Source organism: Myotis nattereri, assembly GCF_964212035.1.
Source record: "Myotis nattereri genome assembly, chromosome: 14".
Lineage (NCBI taxonomy): Eukaryota > Metazoa > Chordata > Mammalia > Chiroptera > Vespertilionidae > Myotis > Myotis nattereri.
In genome coordinates, this window is record NC_138089.1 from 48,629,363 (window position 1) to 48,652,037 (window position 22,675).

A 22,675-nucleotide genomic window follows, 5' to 3' on the forward strand; every position below is an offset into this window, starting at 1 on the left:
CCCAGGGCACATTCTTTCCAGCCTTGACTGTCCCCATCAGCCAGCATCACTCATTTCCTTTTAACATGAAACTCCATTAGTTCCCACCTCTCATGAGCACTGGCAGAATATTACGACCAATTGTTGACTGATCTGCAAAAGGCCCTGGCTATGAGAGATACTGCCACCATCTTCAAAAGATGCTGAAATACTAGGAGAGCCACAGAGGATACAGATACAAGGACACGGAGTGTATTCTGTAAGTCTATTAGAAATACCATTTGCCACAGGACACATTTTAAAAACTGTTGCAGAATATTGTTTTCATTAGTTGTTTTGTTGTAAGTGTCTATTATGTGGGCAGACTTTGTTTTGCCACATGACTTCCCTAGGAGCAATTCTAACAAAAGACTTAGAAAGATCACACTGAATCCATTTTCCCCTTCTTTTCCATAATAGAGTCCCTGAGTATTATTTAGCTAAGCATATTATCACCCAAGAAGAAACTACATTCCCCAGCTTCCCTTGTAACTAAGCATGGCCATGTGACTTACTTTAGACCAGGGGTCCTCAAACTATGGCCCGCGGGCCACATGCAAATACAAATATTGTATTTGTTCCCGTTTTGTGTTTTTGTTTTTTTGCTTGTTTGTTTTTAAAATATATTTTATTGATTTTTTTTACAGAGAGGAAGGGAGAGGGACAGAGAGTTAGAAACATCGATGAGAGAGAAACATCGATCAGATGCCTCCTGCACACTCCCAACTGGGGATGTGCCCGCACAAAGGTACATGCCCTTGACAGGAATCGAACCTGGGACCCTTGAGTCCGTAGGCCGATGCTCTATCCACTGAGCCAAACTGGTTAGGGCCCATTTTGTTTTTTTACTTCAAAATAAGATATGTGCAGTGTGCATAGGAATTTGTTCATAGTTTTTTTTAAACTATAGTCCGGCCCTCCAACGGTCTGCGGGACAGTGAACTGGCCCCCTGTTTAAAAAGTTTGAGGACCCCTGCTTTAGACCAATGGGGTGTGGACAAACATGGAGCAACTTCTGGGTGTTCTCCTAAAAGACTGACCTGCACACTTTTTTTCTTGCCCGAGGCTAGACCACCAGTGTAGACGGGAGCCAGGATCAGCCACGTGGACGTTCAAGGAGATTACAGAGTAAGAAGATGAAAGGCACCAGAGTCTCTGAATGTCTCTTCAGAGCAGAGCTCCCTACCAGCCTAAGATAGCTCATCTAGACTGTTTCTTGGGAGATAAACTTTTATTTACTTAAGCCACTATAGTTGTAAATGTTTTGTTACCACAGCCTTCCTCCCCGTATCCACTCCCACTCCTTCCACTTTCTGTCATCCTTTGCTCTTCCTAGGATTTCAGAGGATGCGGTATCCTTCCTCCACCGCATTAAGTATAGCCTTAAAGCCTAACAGTTTCTTGGGAGCAGTGTGACCTTGGGCTAGTTACTTAACTTCTCTGAACCTGATCTGCAGGATAATAGATACAATGATTTGTCAAAAGGAGATGGTACAGGTACCTCTACCTCAAACATAAAACCACCCTCCAACCTATTTTTCTCTAATGCAGGCTTGAGCCCATTCCTCCACACTAAAATCTATCAATGGTATCTCTATTGCCTCCTGGAAAGAATATGTTTCAAAAAAAAAAAAACTTTAAGATGATTGGGCTTTAGTGTCATCCCCAGACACACTCTCCAGGCAGCTAGGGATACTGTCATTGAGTTGGGAAAAGGCCCTTAGCCAACCAGGCCCGTAATTCTTATTTTAAAGCCATGTACTCTGAGTGTCCTACAGCTTGGCAAGCCAGAAGGCTGTACAATGTAGGGGGTAAGACAGAGGAATCAGACAGACCTGAGTTCAGATATTGGCTCTACCACTTCCTGGTATGATCTCTGGCAAAGAACTTAACTTCCCTGTAAAATACGAGTAGGTACAATACTATTACACACTTCAGGGTTGCCCTGATTAAATCAAGGCCCGTAAACAGTGAACATTGCATCCCAGATTATATCTCTCTAATGGCAATCTCCAAGTGACACAAATGTAGCCCGAGCCTTCTCCCACACACCTGTTCATCCAGTGCATTCTAAGAGAGGTTAATGAGTGAACATGACTTCCTGGTTGATGAGCGGCCAAATTCCAGCATTCTTGTGCCCAATCATCAGATCCAAATCCCTCTATCCATTTGCCCCCTTGAACCATAAGCAAGTTGACTCTGGCTTTTGGAATATTCTCATGAAACCCTCAATAATAACCCCATCTGTATCACAGTCCAGTCACGCATTAATTAAAACAATGAGGCAGCATCCAAAACGTGTAATTAGCATTTTACTGCAGTTTCTCTCAAAGAACACCGAAGAGAGAACACAGAACTGTTAGAAATTCTCTCTTGCCTTTCACTCATTTTCAATTATTCTCAACCACTGCAGCTGCTCCAAAATCTCTCAGCCTTCTCTCTAAAGCTAGACACAGGCGCACGCGCGCGCACACACACACACACACAGACACACTCACGTTCACACTCACACACACACACTCACACTCACACATACACAGATCACCAGAGATATGCCAGAGCCAGATTGCACCACCTTTAAAGAGCAGTTTGTTAAATTTACAGAAATTTTCCCAGCTGTTTGTTAAACAACATCCATCATTAAAAATTAAGTAACATGAACTTACAAAAAAGCAAATTATAAACAAAAGTGATAAATATACAATACTCAGAGGGAAAAGGGAATAGTCATGAATCAACATGAATGAATCTCAGAATAATTATGCTGAAGCCAGACAAAAGTACACTAAGTGATTCCATTTATAGAAAACTCATGTATAATTATAAGAAGCAGGTCAGTAGTTGTCTGAGGGAGAGGGTAAGAAGCGGTGGAAGAGATCGATTACGAAGGGATGTGGGGACATCTTGGGTAGTGTTGGAAATGAAATGCTCAGCATCTTGATGGTGGTGACGGTTTCACAGGTGTATAGGTATGGTGAAATTTATCAAATCATACAATTCAAGTATGTTCAATTTATTGTATGCCAATTCTACCTCAATGAAACTGTCAAATAAACACTCAAAATCCATCACTTTCTAATTATTTCACTCCTATCTATACTCTTGGGGTTTCTTACTTCTTTGTACCTGTTTACTTTGTAGATACTACATAATGGTGCTTCTTGGAATCTCTTCCCAATCCCATATCCAGCGATGTCACGTTGGTAGCTTGAAATTGACCATGGTGGGAGTGTTCACACCATGAAAATCAGCAAACACTATAAACCAGGGCTTGGTTCTTTGTTTTGTTGGTGTTCTAGATTTAAGAAAGTCAAGGAAAAAATGCTAATGATACAAATTAAACTTTAAACTATGTTGTGCTTATAGCCATTACACTGTGAATAGTATAATTTAGAAAATACTCTTTCAGTATTCAAAGTCTAATGTCTGATTTAGCAGAAAAAAAGTCACTCACATCATTGATGAATGTATAAAGTTAAACATATTTTCTTGTTTCACTTTCTTATGTCTAGCTTGTTAACATAAATGAAAATATTAACCAGTGTTTATGTTGGAACTATGTTCATTTGTCAATTGCCATGGATGCAAGAGTTCTGCAAAAGTTAATGAAAGCATTCTGTGAGAATCAATTGTTTATATAGAATTTATAACACAGAGTATTAAATATTTTATTATCACTTATAAATTGTGTGCTACACAATAAAACACTATATAATAAAAGGCTAATATGCAAATTGACCAAACTGCGAATAACTGGTCACTCTGATGCGCACTGACCACCAGGGGGCAGACACTCAATGCAGGAGCTGCCCCCTGGTGGTCAGTGCGCTCCCACAAGGGGAGCGCCACTCAGCCAGAAGCTGGGCACGCAGTTGGCAAGCACACCAGCAGTGGTGGGAGCCTCTCCCGCCTCCATGGCAGCGCTAAGGATATCTGACTGCTGGCTGAGTGGACATCCCCCGAAGGCTTCCAGACTACGAGAGGGCACAGGCCAGGCTGAAGATTCCTCTCCCCAACCCCCACCCCCAGTGCAGAATTTCGTGCACCAGGCCTCTCGTCTATAATAAAATTATATATGTATGTGAGCACAAACACACACACATACACACCCACACAGAATTTATTTTAGTTTTGTTTTTTATCAGAGAGCCTGTCTTAAACATTTGCCAGCACTATGTCATCTTCATGTCAGTATGATGTTGTCTGTGAAGTAAACATTCCATTTCCTGGTGTCCACAGCCCTTTCTTCACCTCAGTTCTTTACTATGTGGATTTATGATATAGTTTTATTCATTATGTAGATTGAATTTTTTTGTTGTTTTTGTTTCTCTGTTTTATTTTGTCTGTTGATTTTTTCCAACTCCAGAAAATTAGAAAGAAAGACAGGACTGACCAAATAAGCAAGAACCCTTCCTCCTTAGTGAAAGAAGATGGCAACCACTTCCATTTAATTAGCTCTCTTTTCCTGTATTTCCGCCACGGGCACATTTTTTGCCATCGTGCTTCAGAGCTGATGAGGTGCTTGCACACACCTATGCTTGCTTCCACACTCACTTCCCCATCTCCCTGTAGGCTGCCTCACCGGGGTCCCGTTGTAAAAGTCAGCAGGCATTTGCTGAAGGCGTTGCACAAGAGAAGTACAGGTGTTCATCGCATAACATTGACTGAACTCAGAGGTGACACCAAGATTGCCAGACCATAAAATCGTACCAACACTCTGATTATGGATGTAGAAACACTTCAGAGGCTTTGCTGCAAGGCCTGGAAAGAGACGGAAAAGAAAGTACTCCTGTGTTGGGATGGTTAAAACCTGAATGAACATTTTCCTTATGTTTTTAATTCTATTGTCACTAGGATATTGTTAGCATAACTCTAGAAATCATTAGAGGGATTTATTTATGTATAGCATATCACATTAGAGAAAAAGCTTTCTGGTTTTTTAAATATATTTTTATTGATTTCAGAGAGGGGGTAAGAGGGAGAGAGAGATAGAAACATCAATAATGAGAGAGAATCATTGATCGCTGCCTCCTGCACGCCCCCCCTCCCCCGACTGGGGATCGAGCACACACAACCCAGGCATGTTCCCTGACTGGGAATCAAACCCTGATCTCCAGGTTCATAGGTCAACCACTGAGCCACACCAGCTCGGCTGAGAAATAGTTTTTTTATTTGCTTTGTTCCTATTCACCCGAAAGCACAAAATGTTGTACAGACTTCCTCATATTCATCCCTAGGCCACACCTCTAACTACTCCAACTCCCACTGTCTGCTGTTCTCTCCCCATACTTGTTTCCTCACCTCCCCACCCCCAATCACAGCTGCTCTCCTCCCACCAGCCAGCCAGGGCAGCTGCTTCCTGACCCCTCATGCTCTCAATGAACATTCATTCCCTCCTCCTGCCCTGGACAGAGCCAAAGACCACCACTTCCCCAGGGTTGTGGCCATGTGGCCCACTGTAACCTCCTAAACATGCTCCATGTCCCTGGAAAGGCAAGCATTGCCGTCCCTTCCCACCTCATTCAAACTGTTTCCTCCACCTGGAATGTTCTTCTTTGCCATTAACCAAGGAAACCCTACCTCTCTTTCTAAACTCTACAAAGCCATACTTCCTCAGGTAAGCCAAGCTTCCTCTGCGGCTCCAAGGGAATGATTAACCCCCATTTCTTGGACTTCTCTAGTCCCTACCTAACCCTCTATTGCCACACTCCTCTCGTGCTGCTGTCCCCAAGCCCCCTCTGCCAGTCTGTGAGCTTCTCAAAAGATTAACGCATATTAAACTCCGTCGTCTTGATCCTGGAACAATGCCCGGCTGATTCGCAGAACAAATGAGTGTTTTGTTCTACAATTAGTAATTTACATTAATTCAAGGAAGAGTTACTATGAACTTAAAAAATGTGCCAGATACTAGGGTAAGTGCTATGGATCATATAAAACAATTAGGCACAGTCCAAGTCCTCAAGAAGCTTACAGATGTAGGGGGAGAGGGGTGGGGAGGAAGATACAGAGCTGGGACAAGGGTGAGGCAAGTGGTGAAGCACTTGCCTGGGGCACAAAACTCATTATATTAGGCAGCTGTCTCCAGAGAAACAGACCAAGTAAGATATATGGATAGATAGGAAATTGGCTCACATTATTGTGGAGGCTGAGAGTCCCAAGATCCTTACAGACACACCCAGAATAATGTTTGCCCAAATATCTGGGCACCCTGTGGCCCAGTCAAGATGACACATAACATTAACCAACCATCTCAGTAATCAAGAGATAATATTTGAATGCAATATTTCTTATATCAGAATGAATATAAAAAGTCCGTGATGATCAAAATAATGCCAGGATCCTTTGCCTTTTGCCTCAGACTCCAGTTGGGCTCAGCACAGCACTATAGGGTATGTGTGTGTTGGGATGAGAGAAAGAAGGGAAGACAACAACCACTAAAATATGACACACAGGAAGGAGATCTGAACCGCCTTCCAGAGTCAGCAGGATGGTGCTCCTCACCTGCTCACCCACCCTGACCCCATCCTGCACTTCCCCCTGTTTGTCTTATCTCAGTAAATGATGCAGCCACGTGACAGGGGTCCAGCCAGAAACCAGCAAATTACCTTGCCTGTGATGTCTCTTTCCCCTCAGGTCACTGTGCAAGCTTCCTAGGCCTTCCGTCCAGTTCAGTGTCCACCTTTGCTCCAGGAGCTCTTATAAATTCCAGTCTGATGATCCTAAGGGTTTACTCCTCAGAGAAGCCTGTATGACTGGGCCACGCGGTCCCATGAAGCTCTGCTGCTGCCAGACTGAACTCCACCCCTTGCAGTCTTCTGCCTCCAGGCTTAGCTCTTGCTGCTCTCCCTGCCCTCACACCCTTCCTTTCCTTTTGATGCCTGCAAAACTTCTACTCAGCCCACCACTGAGAAGCAAAGCCAATCAATCTACTACATAGCCCCCTATAATTAGAGAGATATAAACAGACGCTGCTTAAAAAACTTGCTCAAATCTCCTCCAACTCCCAAGACAGGATTGGAAGGCCCTTCTGTGTCCTCTCACGGAAATCCACTTGTATACTTAACATCTGTGCTGTATTTTCCTGTTGGTCTCCCTACTGCACGCAACCAACAGTCAGGGACATTGTTGGGATCACACTTGTATCCCAGCTTCTGGCACTTTTCGTACATGTAGTAAATGCTCAATAAATATTTGTTGAATGAAGGAATCCATGCAAGCCCTGTGGCCTCTGGATTGTTAGGAAGTGCCAGTTAGCTGCAGGGAAAAGAAATGTTGACTCCCAGCATTGTTCTGAACAGTTGGACAGGTTGTACACTTCATAGCTTTAAGAAAACATGATTCAAGCCCTAGCCGGTTTGGCTCAATGGATAGAGCATCGGCCTGCGGACTCAAGGGTCCCAGGTTCAATTCCGGTCAAGGGCATGTACCTGGGTTGCGGGCACATCCCCAGTAGGGGGTGTGCAGGAGGCAGCTGATTGATGTTTCTCTCTCATTGATGTTTCTGACTCTCTATCCCTCTCCCTTCCTCTCTGTAAAAAAATCAATAAAATATATTTTAAAAAAAACAAAACAAACATGTTTCAAGTGAATGGCACCCCCAGGGACCAGGTGGAGAGACCCTTCTCCACCTCCAGATAATCTTTCCTTGAGGGAAGGAACCCTTCCTTATTCCCTTCAGTTCTGCATACAGCACCTAGCACAGTACTCCAGCCCAGTAGGTCCAACTGGCTATTAAAAGAATGGATGCATATATTCAAGTGAACTTTTCATAAGGTTGTGGTAACTAAAGGATTGCTCTTCTTCACATTAGGGATATTTTCATCTTTACAACTATGAGGAATGGTAAAAAATGCTGTCCTTTCTTCCCTACAGACATTCATTCACTTAACAAAATTTGCTGAAATAGCTATGTGCCAGGCACAGGCACTGCGTTGGACACTGAGGATACAGCAGTGATCAAAACAAAGACCCTGCCCTCATGGAGCTTCCATTCTAGTGAAGAACAAACAATAAACAAATGAGCAAAATAACTGTATAATATACGTCAGATAGTGGGAAATATGAAGAAAATGAATTCCATATTAGGGGACAGGGGGAAATTGGGAGCAGGTGTAGACAAGATGGGTAGGGTAAGCCTCTATAAGGGAGTGATACTGAAGCGAGGAAGTGAGCATGCACATATCCAGGCAGGAAAATGCATACCAGGCTGCAGGCAAGGTGAGCGGAAAGGCCTGACTGTAGGAATGAGCTCCATGTGCTTGGGGAAGAACAAAGAGGCCAGAAGTGAATGGAGAGTGGCAGACAAAAAAATACCGGAAAAGTCTTGCACTCTGGTCTCCTTTGTCTAGGGTCCAAGGAGATGATAAGCCCTTCAGTTAAAATCAGTTGTTAAGCCGCAGCAATCTTGAGGAAGAACAAAGTTGGAGGGACCACAATACTAGATATCAAGCTATACTACATAGCCACTGTAATCAAAACAGCCTGGTACTGGCACAAGAACAGGCATATAGATCAATGGTACAGAACAGACAACCCAGAAACTGACCCTAACCATTACACTCAATTAATCTTTGATAAAAGAGGCAAGAGCATACAATAGAGTCAAGACAGTCTCTTCAATAAATGATGTTGGGAAAATTGGACAGCTACATGTAGAAAAATGAAACTAGACCACCAACTTACACCATACACAAGAATAAACTCAAAATGGATAAAAGATTTAAATGTTAAGTCGTGAAACCATAAAAATCCTTTAAGAAAACATAGACAGCAAAATATCAGATATCTCACGTAGCAAAATTTTTACTGATACAATGCCTAGAGCAAGACAAACATGGAAAATAAACAAATGAAATTACATCAAAATAAAAAAGCTTATGCACAGCCAAAGAAATCTGCACCAAAATGAAAAGGGAACCCACTGTATGGGAGAACGTATTTGCCAATGATACATCTGATAAGGGGTTAAAATCCAAAATATATAAAGTACTCATACAAATCAACAAAAGGAAAACAAACAACCCAATCAAAAAATGAGCAGAAGACCTAAATAGACACTTCTCCAAAGCGGACATACAAATGGCCAAGAGACATATGGAAAATTGCTCAATGTCACGAATCATCAGAGATGCAAATTAAAATGATAATAAGGTACCACCTCATACCTGCCAGAATGGCTACCATCAATAAATCAACAAACAACAAGTACTGGTGAGGATGTGGAGAAAAAGGAACTCTAATACACTGCTGGTGGGAATGCAGACTGGTACAGCCACTATGAAAAACAGTGTGGCGTTTCCTCAAAAAAGTAAAAATGGAACTAGGAATATACCCTAGGAAACCTGAAACACCAATCAGAAAAAACATATGCACCCCTATGTTCATAACAGCACTATTTACAATAGCTAAGATGTGGAAATAGCACAAGTGCCCATCAGTAGATGAGTGGATAAAAAATAAATAAAACAGTGGTACATTTATACCATGGAATACTATGCAACTGTAAAAAAAGAAGGATCTCTTACCCTTTAAGGCAGCATGGAGGAACCTAGAAAGTATCATGCTAAGTGAAATAAGCCAGTCAGAGAAAGACAAGTATCACATGATCTCACTTATATGTGGAATCTAATGAACAAAATAAACTGACAAACAAATAGATCCAGAGTCATAGAAGCATCAACAGCCTGAGAATCCTCAGAGGGAAGAGGGTGGGGGAGGGAAGAGATCAACCAAAGAACTTATATGCTTTATATTCATAAGCCATGGAAACAGACAATAGTGGGGTAAAGTTCTGGGGAGGAGAAGGAAGTGGGGAGGAGGGGTGTCAATGAGGGAAAATGGGGGACATCTGTAATACTTAAAACAATAAAGATAAATATATTAAAAAATCAGTTGACTATTTTTCAGTCATTCCTTACCTCAAGCTTAACCAGTTTAAAGCATTATTCAAGAGATACCTTTTAAAAAAAAATCTTTATATTCCAGGCCTATATCTTTTTGAAAACCCCAAATAAATATTTTTAGGAAAAACAAAACAAAACAAGAAAACACACCTCTCATTTCTCCAAAGCAGTACAAGCTTTTTTTTTTTTTTTTTTTTTTTTTAAGGAATGTGAGTTTGGAGGGAATTGCTTTTCCATATGCCCACTCCTATCCACAACTAATTACAAATTGAAAAATGGCCATTTCCTGACCTTGCCCCAATTTGTGAGTATCTCCTCTGTGTTAGCTATTGGCAGTCTGACTGAAAAGCAAGATGGCTCGGGCATGATGCAAACAAGAGTTTCAATATAAAAAACAAAGAAGGCTGAATTTTTATCTTTGCTTCTCTAAGCATGTGATGTAACAAGGCAAGTTACCATTGCTCTTTACAAGGAGAGCCTGGTTCAATATTAATACTTTTCATCTTAATAGGGGTTCTATTTGTTTCTTGTTAACCAAGTCAAATTTCATCAAAGCATTTCTTCTCTTATTCTCAAAGATACTTGTGGGCAGAGTATTATATTTAAGGCTCTACTGTCTTATAGACAATATTTCTGCACAATTTTTCCAACCATAGAATACTGAGCAATCTGGTCATGTGAAATAATTTATGATCAAATGGCTTCTGCTGGGAATATTTTTTCTCCGTGTGCACCAAGTTATAATAGTGGAAAAACCCAAGTTAATTTCATTGTTCCCTGTGATATCACCACATTCCCAGAAAATGATTGCTCATTTGGTAGGTTGAAATAATAGCCACATTAAGCTTAGAGCTGCGGAAGTATCAAAGATAAAGAGTATAGTGACCTTGTAAACTGTGGTAAAAACATTGACTAGTCTGTCATAAAACCTTGACAAGAGGTGATAAAACTATAGTAAACATGACTCTCCTTTTCCTAGCCTATTCCAAGAGGAAATGTGTAGTTCAGAATTTTAAAGACAGGGAAGAGAAAAAGTTCATCTGATATCGTGGCAAATCTCTTATTAAGTCATTTTCTTCTCCTCCTTCTTTTTATTGGCTCTCTGTTCTGTGGCAATATTTCTATTTACTTGGTTTTTTCATTTATAAATATATTATTTTTCTCCCCTTGCCTTACCACCTCAAAATTTGAGAAGGTATTGTTTCTTTCTCCCTTTTTTCTTCTATTTTATTATTCTCCTCAAAAATCTCTTCTCCTAAAAAAAAAATCTTCTCTTTCTTTTTATTCCTTCTCTCACAACTGATCAGAATACAGAATTCAAGTTTACTTTAAACTAGTGATTGCATCTCTGCAATTAGTTTATGTTCCAGATTCTTCTTTGTAAAATCAGATTTTGGAAGAGGAGAAGGTAATTAAACACTTTAGGGCCAGACATTATGCAAGGTGCTTTGCAGACATAAATTCATTTAATAATTTTAACTGCCTATGGTAGATTCGATTATTGTTCAGAAATATTCACTCCCTCTCCCTCATTTTCTTGAGAAATGGATACTTCCTGCTCCAGTGATGTTGGATTTGCTCAAGTGACTTGCTCTGGCTGAAATTGGGCAGGGTCTACTCCCCCCACCCCCCGCCCCCCTTGGCTTTGTTTTCAGTCATGTGACAGCTTTGGCCAATAGAGTGTTAGCAAAATGTGATACAAGCAGAGACTTGAAATACAGGGGACAACATTCTCAGAGAGCCCTCTGATCCCAGGAGGAGGAGGAGGCTCTCAGAGAACAAAACCACTCCAACTTGGATTAGACCACGCCCAGTTGATGCCAGCACCTCACAGATGCATGACCTAAAGAAAGATTTATTGCTTTATGCCACTGAGATTTTGCGGCTTTTATCACAGAGCAATAGCTAACATTGCTATGAGGCAAATAGCATTATACCTTTTGAACCAAAAGTAAACAAAGTAAAAAATCACGCCCATAGTTACACAGCTAGTATGCCGCAGAGCCAGGACTCATACCAAGTCTGTCTGATCTAAAATCCAATACTCTTTTACATGCATCACAACATGCTTCTGCTTTAAACTTTATATTCCTCTATCCATCAAATAAACAAAATCAATTTGAGTTTTACTTTCATCTATCTCTTGGTTGATTTTTGCTGAGGTCAATAGCCCTCCCTACAAAGTGTCTTCATCCCACTGCCCAGAAATTTGACTTCCTAGAATCACATTTCTCCTTTATTCTGAGAATTCTCGATGTGGCCCACTGATGCAGGAATAACTACCTAATAACTGGTTATTCAAAAAAATGTCGTTTTTATATATGGAACTTGTAATTTTAAGCTCAGAATTCATCAGATTTGAAAAGCAAGTGCTGGATACAAGTGTGTGATGGGTAATCATTCCCTCCCCTCCTCTAGCCTAGAGGGGAGCCCGCGATAAAGCGAAAGTGTTCTGAGTAGTGGGCCCTGATAACAGTTCCCAGCACTTGGCAAGAATCGGCATAAACTGCTGAGTCACGTCATTATTTGTCAGGCTCTATCATGCTGAAGAGAAATACCTGAAATATGAGAAAACAGGACAAACACAGTGCCCATTATTTTTAAAGGCCATTCAAGAGTGGTTATTCAAGAAAGACCAGTTTAACTTCAATATCTACAAATGCACTAGAAAAAAAACAGCCAATTTGAAATGATGATATAGTCAATCCCATTGCCAGTTAAATGGGTACCCACTTTGCTAGCTTAACCCTCTATTGTAAGTCTCTAAATATCACTAACGGGGGCTATGGAGTTGATAGGGAATACTGTTTGGGGTTTGTTTGTTTGTTTGTTTGTTTGTTTGTTTTGTAAATCCATCTTTGAAATACAATTTAGAGTTTCTCAACTTGGGCACTATTGACATTTTGGCCCAAATAATCCTTAGTTACAGGAGCTGCCCTAGGCACTGAAGATGTTTAGCAGTATACCCTGGCCTCCACGAACCAGATGTCAAGTCCCCAAACATTGCCAAATGCCCCATGGGGATCCAAAAGTTGTCTCTTGTTGAGAATCACTACTTTTAATTACATTCATTTGGTATAACGAACTATAAGGTAACCTGCTTTCTTCCAGCCTTACCAGCCGTTGTGTATGTTCTCAGTAGGCCTTGCTCACACTGATATATAGACTGTCAGGCCTCCTCAAAGCCCCAAAGTCTCACCCTGTTCCTTTTGGGAATCAGAAGGACTGTCCCAAATACATTCTTAAGGAGTCTTCAGCTACTATTAACACATGGTGATTGCAATTCTTCCCTGGTGTGCCTCAGCCTTCTCCCCACACCCTGCCCCCTCCTGGTACCTGCAACCTGGTAAGCCATTTGAGGATACCTCCCCAAGATGGTACTGTCTCCAGGAGTGGTGGAAGATATCGGCCATGATACCCTTGTGCACCTCCTGGGGTCCTCAGTGCACCAGAACTATTCTGGTCTTTCTGCAGGAGGAACTCTGTGTGCCATGCTCCCTCACCTGGGCATCGAAGAATACTCTTTGTGCCTTACCTCCCCACTCCCATCACACAGAAACAGCCTGGAAAAGCTTCCTCTGGGCTCAATGGTTCTCAAACCATTAGATGCACCCAGGTAAGTTCAAGCCCGCAGCAACTAGCCTAAATTAGATGCCCGCTGGGCCCCCAGCAGACTGGAAGGGGGAGACGTTTGGATCTCCTTCCAGGTTAGGGCACAGGGAGAGTCTTAATGGAGAATTTTTAATATTTTAATACAGATCAGCGTGTCTGATTCATTTTGTCTCCTTCACTGACAAATCTGGGGGCAAGGACTGCTTCAGTTTCTCGGCCTTCTCTTTGTCTGTGATAACCAAGGTATAAAAGTATCTGCTGCATCAGACTTTAAACTTCACATCATCCTTATTTGTCTTGATCTTGACAGACTTGGCATCCTTTCTCCTGGCTGTGAGTAGGAAGACCTTGATTTCCTCAATTTTTCAGGGCATGGTTATGAGGTGCAGAGCCCTCACTACGGGCACCTCCGATTATCCCCCTATTCTCTGTGTACAGCCCAAGAGGCAGCCAGTCGCTTGTGAATTTAAAAGGTGAATGCTGACTGCTTTGACCTCAGGTGATTCTCTAAGCTCACCTCCACCCCCACTGCCCTCCTAACAGCAATGGCCATCTATCACATGACTCTGTTCAATGAGTACAGTATACGGTTCACCATCCTGGCAGATTTGGTGGGATCAGACTAAATCTACCCAGGAAGAAAATGTCATTTTCTACTTTCATAATAGACTTTTGAAGAAACGTATAATATTACTATCCTTCTTTATGAAAACCTATATTGCAAAGGACGAACTGCTAAGCCAAAGCAGATCAATAAGTATGACAGCATGGTTCATCTGAATTCTAGTTTTAGCCAGTTCTGTCTTCAAAATAGATATTCATCTCATTGCACACTGTTTTTCTACAAAGAAATGCTCAAGAGTTTACATTTTAGATTATGATCCAATCCCATAATCTCTTTTTAAAATATGGCTACAAGAACTAAACGTGGCTGCAGATCTTCCAGAGTCAACCTGACTTCAAATGTTTTTCAATTGTCATCCTTGGATCCTGGCCTGTGGTTCACCTCTGTGTTCAAGAATACATTCTTACTTTTCCCATTTAAAATAATGAAATATAGATTCCCCCAATCTGAAAATTTGAAGTCTCACACTTTTTCTGGAATAAATTTGATTCAGATGACCTGAACCCTTCCCAAATCTTTCCTCCCTCCCAATCCTCTAATTCCCAAGGGCTTTAATAAATTTCCATCATGTCACATTTCTAGTATTTGCCTAAGCATTATTATAATAGCTGGTTGTTCCTGCTTTTGTCCATATGAACATTTGTGTGCATCTATCTCCTTCCTAGACTGTAAACTCTCTGAAAACAGGAATCCATGTTTTTCATGGCATTTGCTTGTGTATTCATATAACTAACAAATAGGCTGGAATATGATACATGTCCAACAATCATAGGTTTTCAGTTAACTAAATAAATGTGGGTTTGCTCATAGGTAAGTACAGATATAGATTTCTGAGCAGAACAGAGAACGTCAGGTCTATATAAGATGGCTCACCCGAGTCACTGGGGGGTAAGGGAGGCCAGGGGATTGTCAAGGGTGGGGGGAAAAAAAGGACACATATGTAATACCCTTTGTAATAATTTAAGCAATAAAACAATTTAAAAAAATAAAAATAAATTAATTAATACTTAATAATTTTTTTTTTAAAAAAAAGATGGCTCACCCAAGAAACATCAGTGGCTTTGTGATGGTGGGGGAGGAAAGGGAATCATGCTACTGCAGAAGATGAGACGGAGCCAATGACAAATGTCACCTTCATCCAATGTTTGTCTGGAGCTTTTCTTGTCCACAGCAATCACAGGAAGCTAAGTGCAACAGCTAGGAGTGAGGTCAAGGGCCAAGGGTAGACTTGGTGGAATTAGAAATTAAATGAATTCTGAAGTTGAAGAATAAAGAATTAGTGCTCTACTGCTACACTAAAAACGTCCTCAAGAAAAATAAGTTCCATTAATTTAAAGAACCAGGAATATGGTTCAAAAGAGAAATTTTTTCTTCCCACTCTCTATAAAAAGCTAATTGCTTGACACTGTTGTTGGTCAGTAATGTAAGATGTGATCATGGCATGCAGTTATTTTTAGGGCAAGCATTTTCTTAGGGCTTACACCAGAAAACTTGGGCCTTTAAATGGAATACTTACCAAATTAAATTAGGCAACATTTCAAGGGTACTCAAATAGACTCATTTTTTATTTTTATCCCTTAACAGGGGGGAGGCAGGGGAGAGAGAGCTTGGACCTGGGCCTTCAAACCATAGTCACTTCCTATAGCATCCACATCCATCTGATTGAGTTCACCTTGTACCAAGCAAACAAAACTCACCCCCAAGAGTTAAATTTTTCGTCATCAAAAGAGGTCTACAGTTTGCATATTTCTTGACTTATTTAAGCAATCTGGATGCTTCTTCCCCAAAGTTCCGATTTTTGATCTGTGATTTTTATTTTTGCCTTGGTTGACAAAAGATAGTACATCCTTTCTTGGCATTCTGCACCCCCAACTTAGTCACCAGAAGCAGATGGCCATGAACATGTGATCAAACTTATTTTTTTAATGATTTCTTTTACGAAGTCGATAAATCAATACATGAAAGCAGGCAGCCTGGTTTAAATAGTCTAAGATAATAAGCCCTGCAAAAACCTTCTGTGTATGAAGCGAAAACTTTGCTCTTGTGCACACCTGCCACCTCTACAGGCTCGGCTGCTCCACGCAGGCTGCACAAGCCCTCCCTCCTTTGTTCACAACGCTCATTAACCGGGGGCATCACTATTTCTGAGTCTGCCCTCATCAACAGCCAGCACTTCACACTGGTGGTTTGAGGTGCACAGATGATGAATTGGGACTTTGCGACTCAACGCGTAGCCCGCACTCTGTTCTCTTTTCCTTTCACTACTATCCGCTACGTTAGTCAGTCGTAGTGTTCCAAGTTCTTCTTGATGCTGTTACCCACTTAGCTTAATTAAGTCCTTTGTTGATATCAATAAGGTTTGGGTTTAACTGAGCTCAGCAAAAGGACACATGTGTTTGTTAAAGTTCTTTTGTTGCAAACAAAAGAAATACAATGAGATGAGCTCAAGCTCTCCTTGGAGGGGGCTTCGTTGTGAGAAGTGCAGTCTCAAAGGCCTGGAGGACAGGAGGTAGCAAGACCTCCATGGCCGCAGGAAGACAAAGAGCCTGGGGATTACAAAAGTAGGAAGACTTGTCCAGCAAATGCATTTTTCTGCGTTCTCTCTCCACAAGCCAGCTTCTACTTCTCAGGACCTGCAGGTTCAGCCAAGAGACAGACCTTCCTTTCAGTCTCAATTCCAAATGCCCAGGAGATTGGCCAGTGTGGAGGCTGATATCCAGAATAACCATGCGGCCAGAATAACTAACTGTATACCTCACAGATAGGCTAGCACATGGTATATGTTTAATACCATGAACATATACCGGCTGAAAAACCAGGGAATCATTCCTGGGAAAATGGGGAGTCACCATCTCATTGGCTGATCACACAGCTCCAAAAGAGTCCACCACAGAATACCATCATAAAAAAATAAAAAAATAAACAAACAAACAAACAAAAACAACCTCCAGAATATCTAAACACTCTCTGATCCCAGAGAAGGGATCAGAGATCCCCAAATTTAGGGATTGGGGTAAAAACTGAGGAATGCTTTAAGCCAGTGTTTTGCATCACCCTGAAAGGAATGGCCTTCCCTATGCTTGTCATAGGGAAAATAATGGGAATTTTGGACAGCTTTCTAGTTCCTCTTGAAACTTATTTTAATAATGTAAATGACTTGCCATTTAGTTGGAAATATTATCATTTTCCACAGTGTCAACCAAATCCCTATTTTAATAGAAGTTCCCAAATTCATTTAAAACCTAACAGATATGACTTATGAAAGTGTGTTGTTGGATTTTTAGTTCCTTCACATTTTAAAGAACTGAAGCATAATGAGTATATCTCAGTTTGTAAATGTACTAAAGATAATGTTTTTGAGATTATTTTCCTCCAGTAGTTCATTTTTTTCCTACGTCCTTTTCTCTCCAGGCAGTTAGGCAGTTCTAAGCTCATTGCCTCAGAGAAAGGATGAGCCCTGGCAGAAAGCTAAAACAATGAACTTTTCTGGCTTGGGCTTCCAAAATCCTAGGCCCTGTTTTGAGGGACGAGAGGACAGATGGGAGCCCATCTTCAGCATAGACAGGAAAATTCCATGATTGAAAATAGGGGGGAAGTTGGGGGGAGGTTGTTGAATAAACTAAGGTTCCTCACAGAGTTAGAAAATTATTTTTGGCTGGGTAAAAGGGAGAAATCTAGGGGACAACTTAAATATTTGGAAAACAGAAAGCTCTCAAGATTGTGGCCTTGTATCCTTTTGGCCTGGTCAGAACCCCCAGTAGGCAGCAGAACTTAAGATAGATTTGCAGGACCAGGGGAGGTTACCTGATCTCTGTTGCCTATGTGAGTAGAACTGCTTAGAGTTGTAGCACAACCTGCACAAGAATCTTCAGCGTAACCACAGGCAGAGACTTGAGGAGAGTCATATGCATCTAGGCAGGTGGAAATTTGGTCATCTCTGGCCTTGGAGAGCCAACCATAGCACACAAGCTGCAGAATGATTCTCATGCTCCGAAACATAGTGCATTAGCAGTAAAGCAAGCCACAGAAGTGACATCTCAGCCGTCATTTGCATGGGCTGACTTCTGAGACAGAAGAACGATGAACATTTCAGTTCCTGTCTGTGCAGAAAGGAAATGTGGACAGTACAGGCACTCTGAGGCTACTAAGAACAAAAACAAAAAAAAACAATTCAACCAACCAGTCAGTATCTTTCTTGGACTGTCTTCTTGTTGTTGCCCTTGTTGATCTTTATTATGGCTCCCTGTCTGCTGTACAGACAATGGAGGGTGAACTGGAAATGAAAGCAGAAACAGTTTCCTATTTAGAGGATAATATGGGATGGGGAACTTTGGGGAAAAATAATTAGTTGCTGGTTCTAATGATACAACAAAGAAGAGAAGCTTCTTTATAGCTTCCAACTTTCTCATTTTCTAAGATCTTCCTGATACCATTTACCTCTCTGATGTAATTGAATTCTCCATCTGATGGTTCTCACTTCTAATATTTTTCCCAAGTAAAAGGTGAGAGATCAGATCTTTCATTCATTTATTCAACCAACATTGCTTAATTAATTTAGTATTGAAGCGCACAATTCACTGTTTCTTTAACTATTTCCAAATTTTGTTAGTGATTATTTAACTAATCGTTTCTTTCCCCCTCCAACTTGTTATATAGAAAAATGCCAAACACAGAAAAGTTGTAAGAATAATCAAATAAACACTTAGGTTCATCTTCCTTGAGGTTCACCAATTAACTTTTATTGATTGGAATATTGCTTACATTGCATTAGTAAATGGGGTCATAATAATGAAAGAGACAAAGCAAATGCCCCAGAGAAACCCAAGGGCTAGTCCAGCAGTTCCAAATAAGAAGCAGACTGCATCCATCATCTCTGATTCCTTTGACCTGTGGTAGAGCCCAGGAAACTGAATTGATAATGAACTCAGCAGGTGACTCTGCTATGAAGCCAGGTCTGAGGCTGCTGGTCTAGCAGGAGAGAGAGAGAGAGAGAGAGAGAGAGAGAGAGAGAGAGAGAGAGAGAGAGAGAGAACAAAGAACGAGGAGCCATGTGTGAATTAAGGACATGAAAGGGTTCTGTGGAAACAGAGGATGTAGCAGGATTGGAAGGTTCAAGTGGGGCTAATTGAATTTCTCAAATGGAGCTGGATATGAGGGTCTGACAGCCGTCCTCAGCCCTGGTTCTAGAAACCTCCGTTTAACCACTCTCATAACCTCCTCCTGTGGTAAGTGGAATAATGGCTGTGTATTGGCCACTTAAATTCTCATAGCTCTTGGTAATTTCTAGACAATTAATCGAGAGACTTTCTCATTTGTAGAAAAGGGGTTAATGTTTCCCTATTCATTTCACAGGATTGTGGTATGAGTCAAAGACAAGAAAGCTTATGAACGTCCTTTGTTGTCTGGCAAGTGATTTATATACACAATAATTATTATCACCCTCAGTCAGCGGATCCATTTTCACATTCACACCATCCACATATGTCTGGGTGCTACTCTCCCCCGCCCCCCGCAGCTCTGTCACAGAATGCGTTGAAAAGCACAGAGTACATGCAAGGTTTTTATTAACCTCAGTTTCTTTGGACGGAGCTGGCAACCAAGAGTCATGCAATAAACTTTCATTGACTAATTAATTGATAGGCCTTTTCCAATTACATTAATCTCCCCTAGAGATGAAATGGAGTTGTTTGACATATTTCTGGTCTTAGACCATTTCCCCCACTCAATATAGGATCTCACAGTAACAAGGAGGTATTGATTCTTTTCCAAAGAAGATATAAAACTGCCCTGAGTGACACAACCCAAGGGGAATTGCCTGAAATTTCCTTATTTCATATGGAGGGGGCTAGAGCGCCTTGTAAACCACTGATTTGCGGACGGGATTGCCTCCATTGCTTTGTTCCCTGGTTCTTCACATCCCTCAGTGTGGATAGAATAATTAGATTTGGTCCGATTATTTTCTTGAGCTGGGCAAGCTCTTCCTGGTGACAGCTGCTGCTACTGTATCTTGCCCCACAGCGTTTCAGAGTAAACCTGTCATCAAAAACCCTGCGTGGAATCTCCAACTGGTTTACTCGACTTTCTTTGTTTCTTGTTAAGTATCCTCAGAAGGGGGGGACACACATTGGAAGCCCGCTGTGTGTAATTAAGAGATAATTGTAGTTGTCTGGGCATTTTGTGCTGCTATACCATTAGCTTATTTGCAAGTGATGCCTAAATGTGGTCCAGATGATGATTGCGAAAATGAATGAAGAATACATTTTTGAAGGATGAAAAGTGTGTTCATTTGAAAGAGCACTTTACCTTGTTTTGCTAAGATAGGCTACATTTCAGGCTGATGTTTTTAAATTAAGCTTGAAGTTTTAAAATTAAGCTGACTTGCTTTGGTTTCCAGGAGTGATCATCACATATTTTGTCCTGCTGTGAACAGCCTTGGAGATTCTATTTATACCATAACTTTCCTTCTTCGTGGATGTGTAGTACAATCTTTAGACAAGTGAATATGATTAAATGCATTCAAGGACAGTGAATAATGATTCTCAATGAATTTTGGAGCAAGCCTATTCAATTTCATTAACATTAGTTAGATGAAGAAATTGTCTGGTATTATCCTGGGTGTGACGTTTCTCTATTCTTCTATATGATGAATGCTTGTGAGTTATTTATGGGAAAGAAATTAATAAAACAATATACTGAAAACATTATTCATCTCACTGAGTAGCAGATGAATAAGTCAAAGAACAAAAGTCAAAATTTGGAAAGTTGCTTCAAGTTGAATAATGCACACGATTCCTGTTTCATTATTGTTTTCTCCATTGAATTTTCTGCCATTTATCTTTCGATTGGGCTCTTCCTAATAAGGTTTATAAAGGTCTGGAAGGGATCAAAATTTTGCCACTCTGAAGCTGCTTTCTGGGATTAACGATTTTAAGTTACTTATTAAGAAACCAACAGAATGAACCTCTGACCCTCTCCCCTTTCCTGCCCAGAAGATTCAGACAGAGAAACTGCTTCAGGATGGAGAGTTTAGGATGTTCTCTTTAGCCTAGTTTGAATTAAGTATGGTAATAGAGAGCTTCGGGCTGGGGTCTGTTAGCTGGATACCACTAGCAAGGATTTTCCTCCCTTATGTTAACCTTCTCCTCAGCCACTGGTACATCACCCATTCTCACTTCTGAAATCTAATACCCCATTCCCCACCTTTTCTCCTTTGTCTAAAAAGTCTTGTATTTCCAATGTTGCCTTACTGTCTTGAGAACTTTCATGGATTTATCATGTCGATGTGAATTCCCCATGCACATGTATTAAACTTTGATTTTCTCCTGTTAATCTGTTAATTTGGTTATCATCCCAGCCAGAAGAACTTAGAAGGTGGGAGGAAAAGTATTATTTTTTAACCCCCACACCCACCCCCCCCCCCCCCAGTCTCTAGCCAATTCTACATAGTAAGTCTGAGCTGTGCATGCAGCTATATACGCCCCCAGGTGCATTTGGTGAAATTGTGTTGTTGTCTGATGGAATCATGCACATTTGTTACGATCATTTCACTTAGGCTTTTTATTTTTTCTAACAGAACTTAACTGTCACTTAGGCTCTTAACGTTGGTATGTTGGCGGTGACGAAAAGGTTCAGCAACCTCAGTTCTTGAATTATGGTTAAGAAAGCATTCAGTGCCAAGACTGAAACTATCAGAGAAAGTTTATTTAGAGAGTCACACAGGTAGAAGATGTGATCCATAGAAGAAATGGGCTCAGGAAAGATGTTACAGGGGCAGAAGAAGGGCCCTTGGAGCTTAGAAGAGGGAAGAGTAAAAGTAACATACCTGGGAAGGAAGAAATGCAGGACCCGAGAGGCTCCCCAAAAGACTTCTGTCTTAAGGGCTTTTAAGGGCCTGGCGTTTTAGGAGAGGATCTCAAGAGAATATTCATCAGCTTCCCAGGTGTGTCCCTTCAGGGTCATGGTCTCCACTGATTGGCTGGCACCAGGGCAGGGGTCATTAGTCAACGCAGCTGGTTCAGCCATGTTGTTGTTTGGTTCTAGGGCTTTTCTGGGCCTGGAGCTGAAACACAACTGAGGCCTCGATGTATTTGATGCAGATCAGAACCTCACTGCCCCGGGGGCTTAATGCATAAGGGCTATTGGGGGGGGGGGAGGGTCTAACCTGCATGACCAGAAACATGCCAGGGGAGGAAAGGTCAGGGGAGGGTCCGAACCACATGACCAACGATATGAAAGGTCAAGGGGTCTAAACTGCATGACCAATGATAGGCTATGGGCGAAAAGGTTCTCCTGGGGGTTGAGGGTCCTTGTTTTCCCTGTTTTGCCCATTGGTAGGCATCCGGGGCTTCTGGTCTGGTGAACTTCTATACCAGGCCCATCATCCTTGCTCTGCTCATGTGTGTCTAACATCCTACATACTAGTGGAGGAAGGTGAAAAATAGACAAGATACCTAGGAAGAAACTTAGTTGGCATTGAACACAATTGTATAAACTTAACAGTGCTCATCTGAGTAAGATA

General features: G+C 41.3%; 1 pseudogene across 1 annotated transcript; it reads right to left on the reverse strand.

Annotated features, from left to right (window-relative positions):
• Nucleotides 1-13,693: 13,693 nt before the first annotated feature.
• Nucleotides 13,694-18,144, reverse strand: LOC308529466 (large ribosomal subunit protein eL38-like; annotated as a pseudogene). The gene is made up of 2 exons: nucleotides 17,962-18,144; nucleotides 13,694-13,894 (listed from the first exon to the last, which is right to left on the reverse strand). The product of its transcript is annotated as a large ribosomal subunit protein eL38-like (transcript).
• Nucleotides 18,145-22,675: the final 4,531 nt, after the last annotated feature.